We start from the raw sequence: 17,173 nt of genomic DNA, 5'->3' as shown, positions 1-17,173 counted from the left end.
CTTTTCCTTGCATTGGTTCATCCTACTTAGTTATGGAGAATATAACAATCTATTAACTCTATGGAAATCTTGCCAGAATTTCTAAAGATCTGTAGAGCATACTTCAGTATGTTCCTGATGATTTAATCTCTGCCTCAGCCAGAAAAACTTGTCAACTAATTTACAAGAGAACTGCATTTGAAATTAAATATTTTTTATTGAATTGCCACTAAATCTATGTTTTTCAAAATAATAAATTGTGAGCTTTCTTCTCAATGAATCAGTAGGTAATCAAAGTGTGGAAGTTAAATAATTGTTACTGGCACAACAAGAGACCTCTGCCTGAGCAGTGTAGGCACAAGATAACATTTATACTGAAAGTGAGTTTAGGTTCACCATCAAAGTATCATAACATACTCTAGAAATCCATTTGCTTTTTCAAAATCAAGACTTGAGAAAATTTGTCTGTCTGAGAAAATGCTCGTGAATACATAAGTTACTGTGCGTTTTTTTAAAGTTTGTGTCTTAACCCTGAAAAATGGCAATGAATGATCCAGATGTGTGTAAATAAATAGATCTACATAGTTTTGGGATAGAACACTGCTATGATCTTGCAAGCTGCTTTATTACTTTAAAATTAATTTATTTTCTCAGCTACTTAATCAAATGCTATTTCTAGCCTTGAAACCAGATAGGGGCTGGTGGAAGTTCACATTTATTTGACAGATCTAGTGTTGTGGCTTTCTAGATGACAAATTAGTCTGACTTCTGCAGTGCTCTGGCAACTGTAGTGATCCAAATATAGTTTCCTGAATTCACAGGACCTTGTTTTTCTTCATGGTCTTCTTTTTTTGAGTCTTTGAAGACATCTGTCTGTAATCTCTCCTACAGGTGTTCAGCTGCAGTCCCATCTATAGAAAGACCACAGAAGGATTTGCCTTGAGCTGGTCTACATCTTACCCATTCACAGTGTGCTAGAGAGCATCTTTAAGAAGTACACTGACTGATATCTACACCTGATATTTGAATTGGTGTAAACAAGCTCTCAAAAGGCGTCAGCGATGCTTTAAGATTCCAGCACTCAGGATGTTATTCTGGCTTTTTATACCACCAGGGACAGCTCTAACATGAAAATGCAAAAGTATTCATGTTATGCAGCCATTCAAAAGGAGTGGTGTAAAAAACAAGGGTGTGATACACATTTGCTTTTGTTTGATATTGGCCAATGTTTTGTCTTGCATCCCAGCCTTCTGACACGTGCAGCTATTCACATGTGCATAGCACTATGGCTATGGCAAAGCTGTCTTCTTCATTAAATTAATCCTAATGTTTATATCTGGCAAAGCTGGAAACCTCTTCCAAATTATATTGCATCATGTGTATTTGAGACTTTTTTCCCTTCACATTGTTCCAACGTTATTTTCATAGTTCAATACCTCAGCTGCAGAAGCAAGTAGAAGCTTGGTTTCCACATGTGTCTGTGTCTGCTGTCTGCAGCCCCAACAGGTGAGTAAAACAAAGAGGGTTCTGTAGGAAATCTGTCATGGAAGTTTATGATTATTTTCATATTTTTTTAATATATGACAAAATCTTGGTTATTAAACAGATACATTTTATTTTAATATTTCTAAAACTGAGAATCTTGCTAAATTGAAATGCTTCAGAGATGAAACAAGTCTGTTACTTTAACTACTATGAACTATTTTAGGTAAAGTTTTTGTTATCAAGCATTTTCCAGTATTTGATTCCAGTAAAGGAATTTTTTGTAAAGAAACCAACATTTTAAAGCTCATCTGAAAAGATATGTGGGTGTGCTCCCTAAAAAAATAAATCTCCTTGGAAGTATTGATATGTGAAATCTGTTGCTTAGATATATTTATTTATGTTGATTCAAGATTTGCTAGGAATGGAAATGGAATATTTAAAAAATGGTAACTAAATCAAAACCAACATTTTGTCAGAAGTGTGAATTTCTTCTTATCACAAAACAATAATAATGCATTTAAAGTTTGCTCTTCAATGTCTTTACCCCTTGGGGCCAAGAAAACATTTGTCCTGTGGTCTACTGTGTGTCAGGGACAAACAGTTGGAAATGGTTGTCTCGGTCTGCTTGAGCCTGTTTCAGGATAAGAGGGTGAAATCTATGGCTCAGCTACTAGTTCTTTGAACAAAAGAGTAGAGAAAATATTCTTAAACTGAAGTGCTCAGCAGTTGTTATGGTGACACATTAAACTAGTCAATTCTGGCTTGGATCCAAAAAGAGTTAAAGATGTAAGGATAGTGAGCTCCCATTTTGGAGCACTTCAAATCAAGCTTTCTGTGATCTGTAGTGGAGAAATAACCTTACAATAAGGATGGGAATTTTCACAATAAAGCACAATACAAAGTCTACATTGAAGTCACTCATAGGGTAGGAAATGCCAAATTTAAGATGCTTGTGCAAACTTAGTTCCCTTCCTTTGCTGTGCTCTTTCTATGTTTTCCTTTACAGGATCACACTCACCTCATGTAGCAGTTATGCAAAAATTGTTAAATGAGTAATTGAAGTGCTCCAAGGAAAGACCTCTCTTCCAGTACAGCAAGAAAAGTGCAGGATGGGACCAAACAGTGCCTAAACAGTACAGATAGAGCAATCTCCCTTGCACCCTTTGGAGGAAGTTTCTCTATAGCAGAGCTGCTGAGAGCATAGAAGCACCAGGAGCATCTCTGTGACCGTAAGAGGTGTATGTATTTTTGCTAGTAATTTTTCAGCGTAAGGTGCATGAAATAGGAAGTAATGTTGCAGACTGGTGTTTTTATGAGAATACTGATACTGAGAATATCAGTTGCAAGCCTATGTGTGAGCACGTACCACATGGTTTGCTGGGAACCAAGCTTGTCACAGTGAGCAGTAGTTCCTGGAGTAAGCTATCTCTGAAACTGCACCCATCTTTTGCCTTGGGGAGCATAATCTTTTCACTTGAAAGGTAAACTAACATATGAGCACCATGGATAATCATGACTGTAAGTGATTTGAGGAATCCTCTGCAATCCTGTGAGACCAATTCTTAGTTCTCATTTCTGGTGGTCAGTCTGAATGATTGCCCTGGTGAGTTGGATGTATCTCCTTTGACTAGAAAAATCTGTTATCTTAGAAAATGGACTTCTACACAACTGCAGTCACCTCTAAAAATGTGGTTGTTAAGATCAATGGTAAAATAACTGAGGAATAGTCACACCAAAAACTGTAAGCTGCTTGAGAGCAGCAGTAAGTTGCTCCATGTGCTATGCCATAAACCTTGGGACCGTGTTAGTGTCTGATCCCATAGTATTACTTCACTAAGCATCATCCTTGTGAAATTGCCATAGAAGTAAGATAGTGGCTCAGGAGGTGGTGGCAGTGGAGTGTCTTCTGCCATTACTTGTACTGTAACTCCTGGATGAGCAGGAGATTTAAACACTCTCATAGGGCATCCTCATGGTAAAAGCATTTCCATGCAGCAATACATGACTTAAAAAGTGAGAAAATATGAAGTGCAATGCAAAGGGAATCCTTTCAGCTCCTGAGCACAGCAAAGTCTACATAGGGAGGAAATGTATTAGGACTTCAGATCCTAAGGGAATCAGTTCTGGTAATGCAAACTACGCATGGCTTTGGTTTTGTAATTCTGGCAGTTATAATTTAGATCCTAGAATATATTGGGCATAATTTCTGTCTAAAATAGAATATTTTGGGGCAAAAAGAGTATGGTTACATGGTATGTCTGAAAGTTGAACTGCTGTCAAAGAAAGAAGGAGATTGAAAAAGCAGACATCCCTGCAGCTGCATCCTTGGCTTTGACGAATCACAGAATGAGCTGAGTTGGAAGGGACCCACAAGAATCATTGAGTCCAACTCCTGGCCCTCCACAGTACCACTCCCAAAAATCACACCATGTGTCTCAGTGTTGTCCCAATGCTTCTTGGACTCTGTCAGGTTTGGTGCTGTGACTGCTTCCTTGGGGACCCAGGGTACTGCTGACTCAAATTCAACTTTTCCTCGACCAGAACCCCCAGGTCCCTTTCCATGGCATTGCTTCTCAGCCCTCATTCCCCAGTCTGTCCATACATCCAGGGCTGCCCTACCCCAGGTGCAGAATCTGGCATTTCCCCTTGTTAAACTTCATACCTTTGATGATTGCCCAGCCCTCTCATTTGTTGAGGTCTCTCTAAACCCTTTGTTGCCATCCTGTGAGCCAGTTGCTCACCCATTCATGATGTGTTAATTCAGCCATGTGCTATACATTTTGTCAGAAGGATCTTGTGAGAGACACTATCAAAAATTTTCTTGAAATCCAAAAAGATTACATCAGCTGGTTTGCCTTGATCAATTAGGTGGGGTACCTTGTCATAAAAGGAAATCAGGCTTGATAAGTAGGACTTTTCCCTCATGAAGCCATGGTGGTTCAAAACTGATAACACTCCAGCCCAAAACATGTTATTTCCTCAGTTAGCTTCATCAAATCCTCTCTTCTGAGGTCATATTAAAACACCTGAGAATGTGTGCCCATGGCTGAGCAGGAATCAGTATTCTCCTCTGTTCATACAGGGCAGGAGAGAAAGAGAATGAACAAAGAACTTGACTGTTGCTCTCTGCTGCAGCTCTCTGAGACCAGAGGGAAAGGACAGGACATGGAAAGGGTCGCAGTAAAGCAAAGGACTCAGCCTGAGATCCAGCATCTGGCAGGAAGCCCAAGTTTCAAATTTGTGAGAAACTGTCTGGGGGAGAGAACTATCTTTACATTAGATGTGAAACAGGAGGGCTGGAGGGAGGTTTGGAGAGGAGCCCAAGAATGAGCACAGCCTGCTGCAGTCAACAGCTCCGGTCAGGCCTCCCTTTTTCCACATGAAACTATTTCTATTGTCATTAAGCCTTAAAAAGTCATTGTGTATCTGGATGTGCACATGTGTCTATGCATGTGCTAGCAAAAGTGATATGTTTAGCTTCATATGTGACAACATATGAAGGCAGCTTTGGCAGATTGAATATAAAAATTAACTTGTTCTGTGCTTTTCTTTTTTTTTTAAGGAAGGATAAAACAAAACCAGATTGAGCTTTTACACTTAAAGCCCTAAGAAAATCATAAAAGTGAATTATGGGGTGAGAATTACTCTTTAAAGGAAAGCTTTACACTGGAGTAAACTTGGAACATTTATGCATAAAATATTACATATAATGTTTATGTGTATAAAATTGCTGAACTGGCCATTTTCTGACTATTATATAAACTTCATGCATTTGAGAAAACAGACTTCCTTTCACAAAAAACAATTTGTTCTAGCTTCTATTATAAAGTAATAATCTCTGAGTATCAACACTTGATGCTATTGTCATAAGCTGTCTCCTCTGTGTGCTGTTTGGTTGAGTAATTTTTCTTTTGTAGATTGAGCATAAAGTGCATTGGTCTTGCAAGCTAAAAGCATGACGTAAACGAGGAGAAGGAAAAAGATGAGGCTGGGAAAAGAGCATGTACTCCAAACAAAGGACATAATTTTGGGGTGCAGAACTCTTCAAAACCACTCTGTGTCCAAGTTTAACTTGGTGAGGGAGTCTGGGTGGGGGCAGATATACAGGTAGTAAGTTCCAAAACTTAGTCTTGATATAAGGCAAAGCACAGTGTTTAGAGTTAGCCTTCAAGATACCTCAAAAAAGGAAGTGGTTCAGGGTCCCCAGGGAAGGCAGCAAGCAGCAGCACAGAGCTGGTGACCAGAGCAGCACTGGGAAACTTCCCACAGGAGAGACCCCAGGACAGCCACCTGTGCCCCACCCTCCCCTGCACTCTCCATCAGCCATGGGGTGACACCCCCAGGGATGTCCCAGAGGAGTGGTGAGTGGCAGCAACACACCTCAGTATGACCTCGTGGAGCAGAGGGACCTCCTTGGAGACAGTGGATTGACTTTCCAAAGTAACCGGGCTCTTACAAGCACTGGACACAAAACAAGCAAATAGACCTAAACAGATAAATGTCCTCTACTGTCCCTACTAGGAAGAAATGACAGAGAGTGAAAGAAAATGCAACAATTATTAATGTTTTCACCCAATAATGCTTAGATATGCTCAGATAACATAATGACAAGGTCTTACAAAAGTCAGTGCAATACAGAATAGCCTGTAAATGCATTTATCTGGGAGCAGTAGGCATTTCTTATCCTATCTAAAGGTTTGCTGTTTTTGCAAGTTGTCTAGTATTGATCTACTCCACAGCAAACCATGTGAGTTCTCTTCCTGCAAATCCCCCACTTGAAAGTTATGACTAGTTCTTCCAGAAATTATGACAAAATTATCCAAAAAACAGGTGAAGAACAGAGACAGTTCACAGATTTTTCAACTGTAGAACTGTTAATCTTTTCTTGGTCGAAGCTGGGACAGAAACTAAGCATTTCAGTGCCCTCAGAGAAATCCAGCATGTATGATCTTCTCTAATTGCCTGCGAGGGAAAAGCTGTGGTTATGAAGCAATCACTGATCTGATCCCATAGTAGCTTTTCCTAAGTTAAAACACTCTGTTTTCTTCTCCTTTGTTAAGTATTGCATTGTTTTAAAGAGTTTCAAAATGTCTTTTCCACAACAAGCATCAACACTGGATTAACAGAATCAAGGTCTATACCCTGAAATGACAGGAATAAAATAGATGAAAGATTTAATTGAATTGGAGATGTTATGTCTAGAAGAGCAAAATATGAAAGTATTTGAGTAGTTTGCCATCTACACTAAGCAAATATTTTAAAAGCAGAATACGTATGGACCATGCAATTATGCAGAATGCAAACATCTGTGTTGAATGTTTCCAGTGGTATCAGGGAATACACATTTTTCTTAGATTGTAGAACTTAGTGGTATCAGTGAAAATAAAATAAAATATCAAATTATATCACTGAAGTCATCAGAAGAATGCAGAAGAAGCTCATTCTTCTTCCTGAGAGACATCTATAATAAATCATTAGTGGTATATTAAAAAATAGATTACAGTCATGGCAATAAGTGCTTTTCCTATTCAAGAAAGGAATAAAAAAGGAAGATATGGAATTATGATCTATATCAATCCAGTTATGTGTGCTTATTCAGTCAAAATAGGAAAACATAAAATAATCTGTATGATGTTCAGTTCCTTGAACTTCACAGAATTTTAAACATTTGTTGGATAGAAAAAGAGAAGAGAATTTTTGAGTATTTGTAATATAGAAACTATAAAATACATTTTCTAGTTTTCTAACACAAGCAATTACTCTGAACAGTGAGAAGTGATGATTGTGTGGAGTTAGAAATATATTATCGAATTTTAACTTCTCAGGTAGGAAGAAATATAGAGTTGTAGATATTATATTAAACCATTCATCTTATCATTCATTTACATTTCAGCTTGCAGCACAGAAGTCTGAATAACTAAGAAGATTTTAATTAAATCAAAGGACAAAGCATGACGATTTAATGACCTTATATAAAGCCTCATATGTTTCCATTAGCCCCAGGAATTTTCTTGAAAGGAAAACAGTGTGAGTTAGATTTTCCAGTCTATGTGGGCTTGGGCAGCCTGTTCCCAAGAGACAAGATTAAGAATCAGGCTTTGTTCCCTATTGCCTTAATTCTGGATCAAATAGATACTGCAATTATATTAATTAGGCAAACATCCCAAATCGATTTTTCAAGTTATCTTCTTTGATTGGCAGTGGTAGAGCCTTGCTTAGGCAGTCACATTTTCCTTGAAAATCAATGTGGCAAGTCTTGGTCTTCTCTGGTTTTGAAAACAAAGCAAATGATTATTCATCCCCTCTTTCCTGTTCACAGCAAAACCATCTCTGTGATTTAATTCTAGCTTGGGCTGATAGCTCACCAATCTTCTTGACACACTAAGAGGGAAAGGTATTTGGATCCCTGCGATGGCTTGGCAGGAGCTATTGATGTGATGCCTGCACTTTGTCAGATGGCTCGGGAAATTCCACAGCCGATACTCAAAGCTCCAGTTCAGGCAGGGATTTCCAATCCCTGATAAGTGTGAAGCTCGCGAGAAGTCAGCCACCCTACACGTTCTGCATCTGGTGGCTGTGTCAAGGCTTTCATGGCATATTCTGGGGTCAGAGCTCCTCTTAAATCCACTTAAATCCAGACAGCGTGAGTGGTGAACTGGTGCACAATTTCACTGTCTTTCTCTTATTGAAAAGAAGGTTGAGGCCTCTTACTAAATGTGGTGTAGTAGCTGAAGCTGATGTAGAAAATATGACTGAAATACTTGAATACATGGTTGTGTATTGAAATTAATAATATGAAGATGATTCAGAAATCATTGCATAAAATTTATTGATTTGCTCTTCTCTTAAAAAAGTTAAAAAATGCAGAAAACGCTGGTACTTGGGAAACTCTTTGAGAAATACTTTATTTACTTAAGAAAAATTAATTACAAATGAGGACCTTGTGAAGTTTTACTATATTTGAAATAGACCTGAAACCGCTACAATTATTGATTATCCTCTAAATGGATTGATGATCCTCTAAACTTTTGTTTAAACTAATTGTCTGAGGTTTCATCAGGAGAATGTAGGTTGTGTTGTAGAAAAAAATATTCAATTATCAGCATGTCCTAATAGTAAAGGAATAACTATCTGGGTAAGTTTTAGACTCTTCTCTAATAAAAAACTTTAGAAACATGTTTCACAAATTTTTCTCAGATGTGTTCTCTGTCTGTTCGTTCTTCAGCACGGGAGAAAGTTGGATTCAGAACTTGTTTTCCTAGGGCTTCAGGATTCTAAGGGAAAAGATCAATATTATCTAGAAGTCTATATTGGATGGACATAGACATCATTTATACTATTTAAATCTGTTTATATTTTATGAGTTCATCTCAGACATAAAGACAAGGGTTCACATCCAACGATGTTGATTTGAAGAATACTGCTTTATTCTGTTATTTTATTGGCTTATTTAGACTCCACCATGCATTACTCTATTATTTTATTGGGTTATTCAGACTCTCACAATGAATCATTTTCTTAGCTTAAATAATTCAATCCCATCTGGAGCTGGTCAGAATATTTTCAGTGAAGTGAAATATGTCACTTCATCAAAGCCAAAATATTGTATCAACATATCAGTTTTCACAAACATTTCTTGAGAAAGTTTTTGCCTGGGGTTCTCTTGTCACTTACAGCCAGAGGAGAAAGAACTTAAGCCGAAAAGATCAGGTTTTATATCCAGAAACATACATTTCATAACAATTTCCATTTGCAAAAATGTTTGAGGGGTTTATTTTCATTCCTCTGGATAGTGAAAACAAATTCTGAAACCTTGAAATTTAGAGCAAAAATGGAATCCATGTCCTCTGAACAGCTTTAATTACCTCTGAGCATACAAAATGCTTATTCAGTAGCTCATATTTAGGGGATTTAGGTGTACTAAAAGGCAGAAAATCAGGAAACCATAAGAAATGTGGCTGTATATTGATAGCTGGCTTGTTTTTCCTTGGAATGGAATAGTATTTATTTGCCAAGCAACATGTAAACATCACTGAATCTGACTCTTGCCACAAAGATCCCCACAAAGCGTGCATGATAACACACTCTATCTTTCACTCCAAAGTTCAGTAAAGGGCATAGCAAATCCTTCCCAAATTATGTAGGATACAGATTGGATCCTAAGTGTTTAGAGGAACACTCGAAATACGTTTTCTTTAGCTCATTAAAATTTGTGGAACCTTCAGTTATTGTGTCATGGTTAAAACTTTTTGATTGCTCCAAGGGAAGAAGTCCAAAATTGCTTCTACCAGCTGGAACAGGATGCTCCAGTGCACTGATGAAGCTCCATAGCTGCTCCATTGCATGCTGGAAGAAATGGACACTGTATATGACTGCAGGAATGGGGCAGGTACAGCTGTGACATAAACTGCCTTTGTCTTCCCTGACTAATATTTTATAGATATATTTCTGTAATCTCTTCTTGGCCATTAGAAAACAATTGTGCAGTATATATATTTATTTTAATTAGTTATTATGAAACAGGGCAACACCTGTAGCTGGAACACATATGGTGGTATTTTCAAAATGAAGACAAAATATTGTAACACAAAGAAATGCTGTAGTTCTGCCATAAGCTTGTAAAAAAGAGGGAGTTAAAAAAGACTTTCTGAACTGAACCTTGAGAAAGATAATTTTCTTCAAACATGATGGAGCCACACGTTAGTGGAGAAGGCTGAAGTCTGTCTTCCATTTCTCACAAAAATGTTCATAGCAGTATTCATGGCCGCACTTGTACAGCAGTGTATGGGTCCTCTCTACATGTACAGACTGGTGTTACCAGGGGTAGGAGCTCCCCCAGGGAAGGCAGTGCTGAGGCTGAGACCCTCCTTGGCAAGGAGGAGCCTTACCAGAATAACATGACCACTGCACCTGCCCTGTCTTCTTCTCCATGGGTGGGTTATACAAGAAACTTCTAAGAGGCAGCAGAACCAACATGTGAGAAGAGGCTGTTAAGGAAAAGATATTCAACAGAGATTGATTTCAGGAAAGGGAGTACTAATGCTGCAGAAAGCCAGATGTGTGACCACATATACACATGTGAGATTGTTCCTCTTATTCTTTAAGAGTGGAGTAATCCTATGTATCAGTAGAGTTCATACTGCAATACAGGCAGTAATTTTTCTCAAGGGAATTGGTTTAATCAGTTTACAGAAATATTAGAACGTAAACTGTGGTTTTTCAGTAACCATTTTTTCATGAAACATATTACTGAATGAATTCTCTGAAAAGAAGGAAAAAAATCTACAACTCTGATTTTTGTCCCCTTGCAGTTCACTTTTAACTCTGAAGGTCCATTTTTCTTAAGCTGTTTTTACAGCAGAATTTCAGATTTTAAGGAGTCTGGAAGACCCCATTTTATCTGTACATCTAATGGCACTATACTGTGATAAGACTTGAAAGTGAGACCTGAAAAACAGAAAGGAGATGAGATTAAGGACTTTATTTCAGTTGGTACATGGATTAGTTTCAATGGATTTATGGCTGTTGTTCGCAATTATGGAGCCAACTGCACTGATGCCTGTGACGGTGATTTAGTGGTTCCTATTGCCAAACCACATCACTGAGAGCTCTGGTAAGGCTTCAGAAGCCTTAGCAGTGAGTGTGCACACTGTTGGCAGCCTCAGCCTAAAAGCCAAAGATAAACAGAATAAAAACCAATGTACAGCTTTACCTTCTGGCTCTGTAGAAACCAACAACCTTATATTGTGTTTTTGGCCTATCTTCTTAATATGTAGAAATAAGACCACAGCTGTTATTTTGTCTGAGACTTATAGATCTACTGCTGAGTGGGAGGATAATTCTTGTTTCTTACATATGCCACTGCATTTCTTCTGATTGCTTCTTTTTAAACTAAGTTGCTAAAAATACATTTATTTTCTGATTCAAAGCAAAAGTGAACAATGTTCATGAAACATCCCAAAGAGGAAAAAAGATAAAATCTTGATGCAGCTGGCAGAATATACAAGATAAAGTGTTTTTTAAAATTAATAATTAAGGGAAATATCCTATTTGATAGAATAATTAAATAAAACCCTTTAATACAGCTGATAGTCAATGACTCAGTGAAAAAGGAAACCTGAATTTTAAATATTAAGGAAAACATCTATCTTTGCCTAGATCTGGACATTATTGGTGCTCTCCATAAATCATCCTCTTTTTAATTTAATATGAGCATCTGTAAGGTCCAGAGATAAATTAATTGCTGCCAGATTTAAATAATACGCTTGGTTTCAGGCATTTCCTGGGGATTAATGACAGGTTAGGGGAAGCCAAGGGCCTAAAGTTCAGCCAGAAACCATTAACCTCAGGTTATCATTAACCTCAGGAAACACCCTATGTCTCAGCTGTGTCTGTTCCTACAGAATGGAAGTGAAAAGAGCAATGCCATGTATTTCTTGTAGGGGCTAACGCCATTCCAGTGGGTACATACAGAGAATTTTAACAGCCCATGTTCTAACTGGTCAAATGACATGAAACAAACGAGTGCAACCACTTGGCTTAACACAGCTCCTCCAAAAGGAAGCATTTCATGCCCTAAATGATATGTTGTGTGGATGACACTTTTGGGGGGAGCCGAAACATAAAAACCTGTAAATCCATGGAAACCAAGGTATGTGTTAGTGTGGGGTTGGTTGACACTTTGAAGTCAACATTTGGCTTGCAAATGCACCTTGGCTGGGTGTGAGGAGCACATCTTCTGGTCTCTTCATTGCTGTCCTCAGCTGTTGTACAGCAGAATTTGGGTACAGGGTAGCAAGCCTCATGTTTCTTAATTTAAGTAGTACAAAATTGTGTCTGGAGGAAAATTCCAGAGTTCCCAACTGAACTTATTAAGAGCCAAGTTTTGACCTACTTTCAGATTGCTGAGACCTCAAGGGACATAGTATCTGGATATAGAAAATAAGAACAATATTTCTAAGTTATTTTACATTTTTCAGCCTGAAGGTTTCCAAGCATTTTATGAGCATTTATTAATTAACACCCACAACATTCCTGCGAGATATGTGTTAGCCTAACACTGTGCTAGTAATGCCATCAGAGGTGACACCAGAGGAAATCTGGGGAGGGAGGAAAAAGATAGCATCACACAGGGACTCTGAGAGGGCTCTGAGAATTCCCATTTCTTCCTCATCTCTGCTGTGAACATGGGGCATATTATGGGCTCTGTATACACAGACAGGGGAATTGGGAGCTGGTACTAATGCTGTATGTGAGGGCTTATAAAAGTATCATAGTAACACTATGAGTTACTGTTCTTATTAAAAAGAGGGGAGCAAATTAATCTGAGCTAATTTCAAAGCACAGCCAGTGTGTGCCAGAGAGAAAGAAGAAACTTCTGGTGAGCCTGTGGTGTTTTTCAGGTGTTGGTCCAATGAGTATTTTGGCTATGGACCAGTTCAGCTAGACTGTAGCAGCTGCTTGATGTGCAGTGGGCTTTGGATGCATCTTTCTAAGCACCAAATTCACTTACTTAATGTTAACAAGTTAACATTAACATTAAACACTTGTTTAATGAACAAGTGGGTGTCTAGCTTGAGCTAGACATTTAGGCTTCCTCTATAGTTAATATGATGCCTTTCATAGTTTTAAAATGTGTCTAAATACTTCCTGACTCTAGACGTGCCCAGCTTTTCACACCAATTTTAGTGTGGGACTCTGAAAGACCATTTTTTTTTTTTTTAGTAGTACAGCATAGTTGGGGTGAATGTGAGAACAGGAGAAAGCCTGGATATTCTCAGTAAGAGGACAGAAAAATGTCCTGCTGACTAGCAACTATGTGAGCACTGTTGGTTTGGGGACTGGACAAATAATCTATATTTACTCCCAAGCGCATATACACCAGGTTGCCTTAGGCAGCAAAAAGGCCACAAGCTCATGTTGGCTTCATGGAAGGAGATGATGGATGAGTGCAGAGAGATACATTGGGAACAACATTTGTAGCACATATTAATCTTACTGCAACTTGGTATGCTGACAGGGCTGCTCTTTGTTTTCTGGTCTGTTCATCTGGGTTTATTTCAATGTTCATTTTTTATGATAGTTTTACATGCACAAATCTGTAGTATTGTACATAGCTAGACAGTCTTGTATCTGCTTTTCATTATTATGCAACTTCTTTAAATGTTACTAAAGTATTTTTAATATATAAATCTTCATCTAGTTTTTGTTTTTGTAGCCTACATGTAACTTTTTATTTTTGCTCTTTGTCTCCTTATCTTCTTATTACCATATTTTATATGCTTCTGTTGCCAGGCTTCTTCAATTCTGCTAGTGTCAAAACCCACTCCTCTAAACCGGTGACAGTTCTGCAGATAACTGCATCACACTTTTTCATGGATTTCAAGTGTTTAAGAGAAATGATGCAGCTGTCTCTGAAAGCACATCAGGTCAAAACTGTGGCCAAACGGCAGCATCATGACAGGAAAAAAGTGTTCCCTGGAAGCTGGTTACTGAGGAATTTTCTAAACTCCAAATATAGAGCACACAACATGTTTCCAAAAGCTGGCAGAAAACAAATGATTAAACTTAACTAAATATCTCTCCTGTTTTTAGTCCACAGTTGGCTGCAAAGAAATGGCATTAGGCCAGCTGGAGGGCTATGGAGGGCTTGAGTCTGACTTCCTTGTGGGCTATCAGGATAAGTTATCTCAGGTTTACTAAAGCTTGTAAATCATATTCCCTATGGTTTTGATTTTAGTAAATCTTGCTCTACTTGAGCTTTACTGAATGGAAGGAGAAGAAATTCACACTGCTTTCTGCTTGTATACAAGGAAGGAATGTGAGAACTCCAAGTTATATCAAACACCATCTCCTCCACCTGACCTTTAGTGCTGTTGGAACTGCTCACTTGTGCAGTCCATCCTGTTTTGCACACCACTCATGCAAGTCTTACAGATACAGGTGTTGCTAATACAAGACAAATGTCCTCCTGTATTTCCCAGAGTGGATAATACAGTGCTGGTCTTTGAAGGGGAGAGACTTCTTCTCATCTTCTGGAATCCAGACAAAAGCTCTACTGTGTAAGCAAGGTGGGGAGGCTAAGCAAGAAGGCACAAGAGTAGGGACAGTTAACATTTTAATGGTCTTTGTCCACTTTTTTCCCAAGCCTTGCACTTGGAGGTGGAGTAATAAATGTGCAGTGACACCATCCCTCAGATGAAGTCACCAGCCCAGTCTGGTCCTATACTTCTCCCTCTTTATTCTTTCTCATACAGAAGATTGTTGATATGCCTGACCTTTCAAAAACCCATGCTCTTGTGGATTGGGTCAGATAATTGCCTTTGGGCTGGAGGAAGGTCACGCCTCTGTGGATGCTGTGTCGTGGAAAGAGTTGGATGTCCTTCATTCCCAGAGCCATGGAAAAATAAATCCCTTCTTGAGCAAATGGACAGCAGAGCTACATCTGAAGCAATATTTATATAGAAAATATAAACCTTTCATTGAAGAGAGACACTTCCAAATCCAGCATCTGATTTTTAAATCAAAAAATGGTTAAAACTTTGTGGTTATTTTTTTGAGATGATGATTTAGGAATAATTCTATAATTTCTTATTTTAATTCCTTATACCTAAAATGTACGATTTATGTCTACTTTGTATACACACATATATATTATATACATGCAATATGCATTCCCTCTAAAATAACACTCCCAATCATTATCAATTCCTACAACAGCAATAGCATACAGACATACAGCTAAATTAACATATTAGTGAATTTCAGAGATATTGATTCTCAAAAGGGGAAGATACATTGTCATTCATTTTTACCCAGGTCAAACAAGTTATATAAAACACCAAATATAGATTACAAAACTAACTGGATATAAGCAGTCTAGTATTCCAGGTTCATGCATCCTTATTTCAATTGTCTAGAACTAAAAGCAAAAGGATACACTATATCATTAAAAATAAATGGAGGTTATAATTGCTTAAAAGATTATAGCATAAAATTTGCATGACTGATGTGCTGCAAAATACAAGAGGGATTTGCTATACAGAATTTAATGTTGCTTGCTTGAAGGTGCAGCTTGCATTTAGGCATATCAAGAAACAAGATCATTTAATGGTTTATTCATTCTATTTAACAGAATATATCCATGGCCCAACATCTACACATTCACCTGCTGTCAGCTGCTGTTGAGCACTGTAATGAACAGCTGTGGAAAGGGCAAAAAATGTACAACAACCTCTGGCTATTTGCATTTAAGATATTTAGTTCTGTGTGAAAAGAATGACATGTAATCAACTAGACACATGAGTAAAAATAGAAGACTCCAATTTTGCCTACTATTTTTCTCTTCCCTTAGACATGGTTACAAAATTAATGAATAATTTGCATTTTTACTTTCAGAGCAACGTGCAATTTTTATAGGGCAAAAGGTTAGGTTCTGTCTGTCCTGTTTCCGAGGGGTAATTGGAGAAGGAAAGCTTTTCACAGTGTGCACCATGGGAACAGGGCCTGATCGGTACTGTCAGTACATAAAGTCTCATTAACAGGTTGGTAACAGCGAGCCATGCCCACACGGCAGGGGCAGCACCTCGATAAAGAAGCAGATTGAAATAGCAGTGTAGCAACCACTGGAGCTGTACTGTGTTGGTAATGGCTTCTCTTGAACGAGGTGGGGCACCTATTAAAATCTGCAGGAGGCATTGTGCAGTGACTATCAGAGCATCCCTGTTTGAAATGGGATTGCATTATCTTTCTGGTGCATTCAGATTGTCTAAGCCATCCTTGAAAATGATGGACTCATCCCCCTGAAGGTATTGAGTGACTTCTGAGAGGTTGAAAGTGCTCCAGGCTCCCCTGGATGCCACTGAAACGCGGAAGCCAAACCAGCCCCCCTCAGAAAACAGGAAAACAGGAGACAGAGAGGGGCAGGATCCCATCTGCAGTCCTGCTGTAGGAAGCTGAACAAGTAGGTCTGTTCTCAGACAATATTCTCATAGAAGTTGCCAGGCATCCATCAACTGGGAAAATATGAGGGCTCATTTGATACCAATAGCTTTGTTTTCTGCTTTATCCACAAGTCAGAAAATTGCATTTTAAAGCTTATTTACTGGAAACAACAGGAACATTTAGTTCTCCAGTCACAGTCAGTAAAATCTGGCCAAAGGAAATACATCCAAGCTTTTCCAAATAATAAACAAAGGTTCTTTAGTTGTATACTTTTAAAATTTCTTCCCAGCTTGAGAGTAGTATATAATAGATGGAAAAAATGAAAAAGACACTAAGAAAATGGTGTTCCATGAGCTAATTTGCAGGAGACCATATGACTTTGATCGTTGGAAAAATAAAAAGATTACGCTGGAAGCTTGCAGATATTAGGTGTAGCTCCTCAAATACATTTGAACCAGTCAAAATGATCACTAAATATTTCTGAGAATCTTCAGTAAAGATATGAGTTATTGCAGAGCATTTATGGCTTTGCTAAGTAGGAAAAGAACCAGTCTGATCTGAGAGTTAAAAGCACCATAAAAAGGTGGAATAGTCATCTTTCTGCAGTCACTTACACCAAAATGGCTTCATTTATAAAAATTAAATTTTTATACAAATCTGGAGTATAGAGAGAAAATCAACTATTTTGAAAAACAGTGGAAATAATTGTCTCATTAGTTGTTAAAACAGGTTACTCTGAGCATTCTGGTAAAGAGACTCTGCAAGC

General features: G+C 38.2%; 1 long non-coding RNA gene across 1 annotated transcript; it reads right to left on the bottom strand.

The window, feature by feature from the left end:
- Nucleotides 1-678: 678 nt before the first annotated feature.
- Nucleotides 679-5,776, bottom strand: LOC128788852 (uncharacterized). The gene is made up of 3 exons (XR_008431223.1): nt 5,641-5,776; nt 1,416-1,517; nt 679-890 (listed from the first exon to the last, which is right to left on the bottom strand). It is a non-coding gene; the product is annotated as an uncharacterized LOC128788852 (long non-coding RNA).
- Nucleotides 5,777-17,173: the final 11,397 nt, after the last annotated feature.

The sequence above is a fragment of the Vidua chalybeata genome, chromosome 5 (assembly GCF_026979565.1).
Source record: "Vidua chalybeata isolate OUT-0048 chromosome 5, bVidCha1 merged haplotype, whole genome shotgun sequence".
Taxonomy (NCBI): Eukaryota; Metazoa; Chordata; class Aves; order Passeriformes; family Viduidae; genus Vidua; species Vidua chalybeata.
The sequence above is the reverse complement of the archived record's forward strand: the minus strand, read 5'-3'. Positions and strand labels throughout refer to the sequence as shown.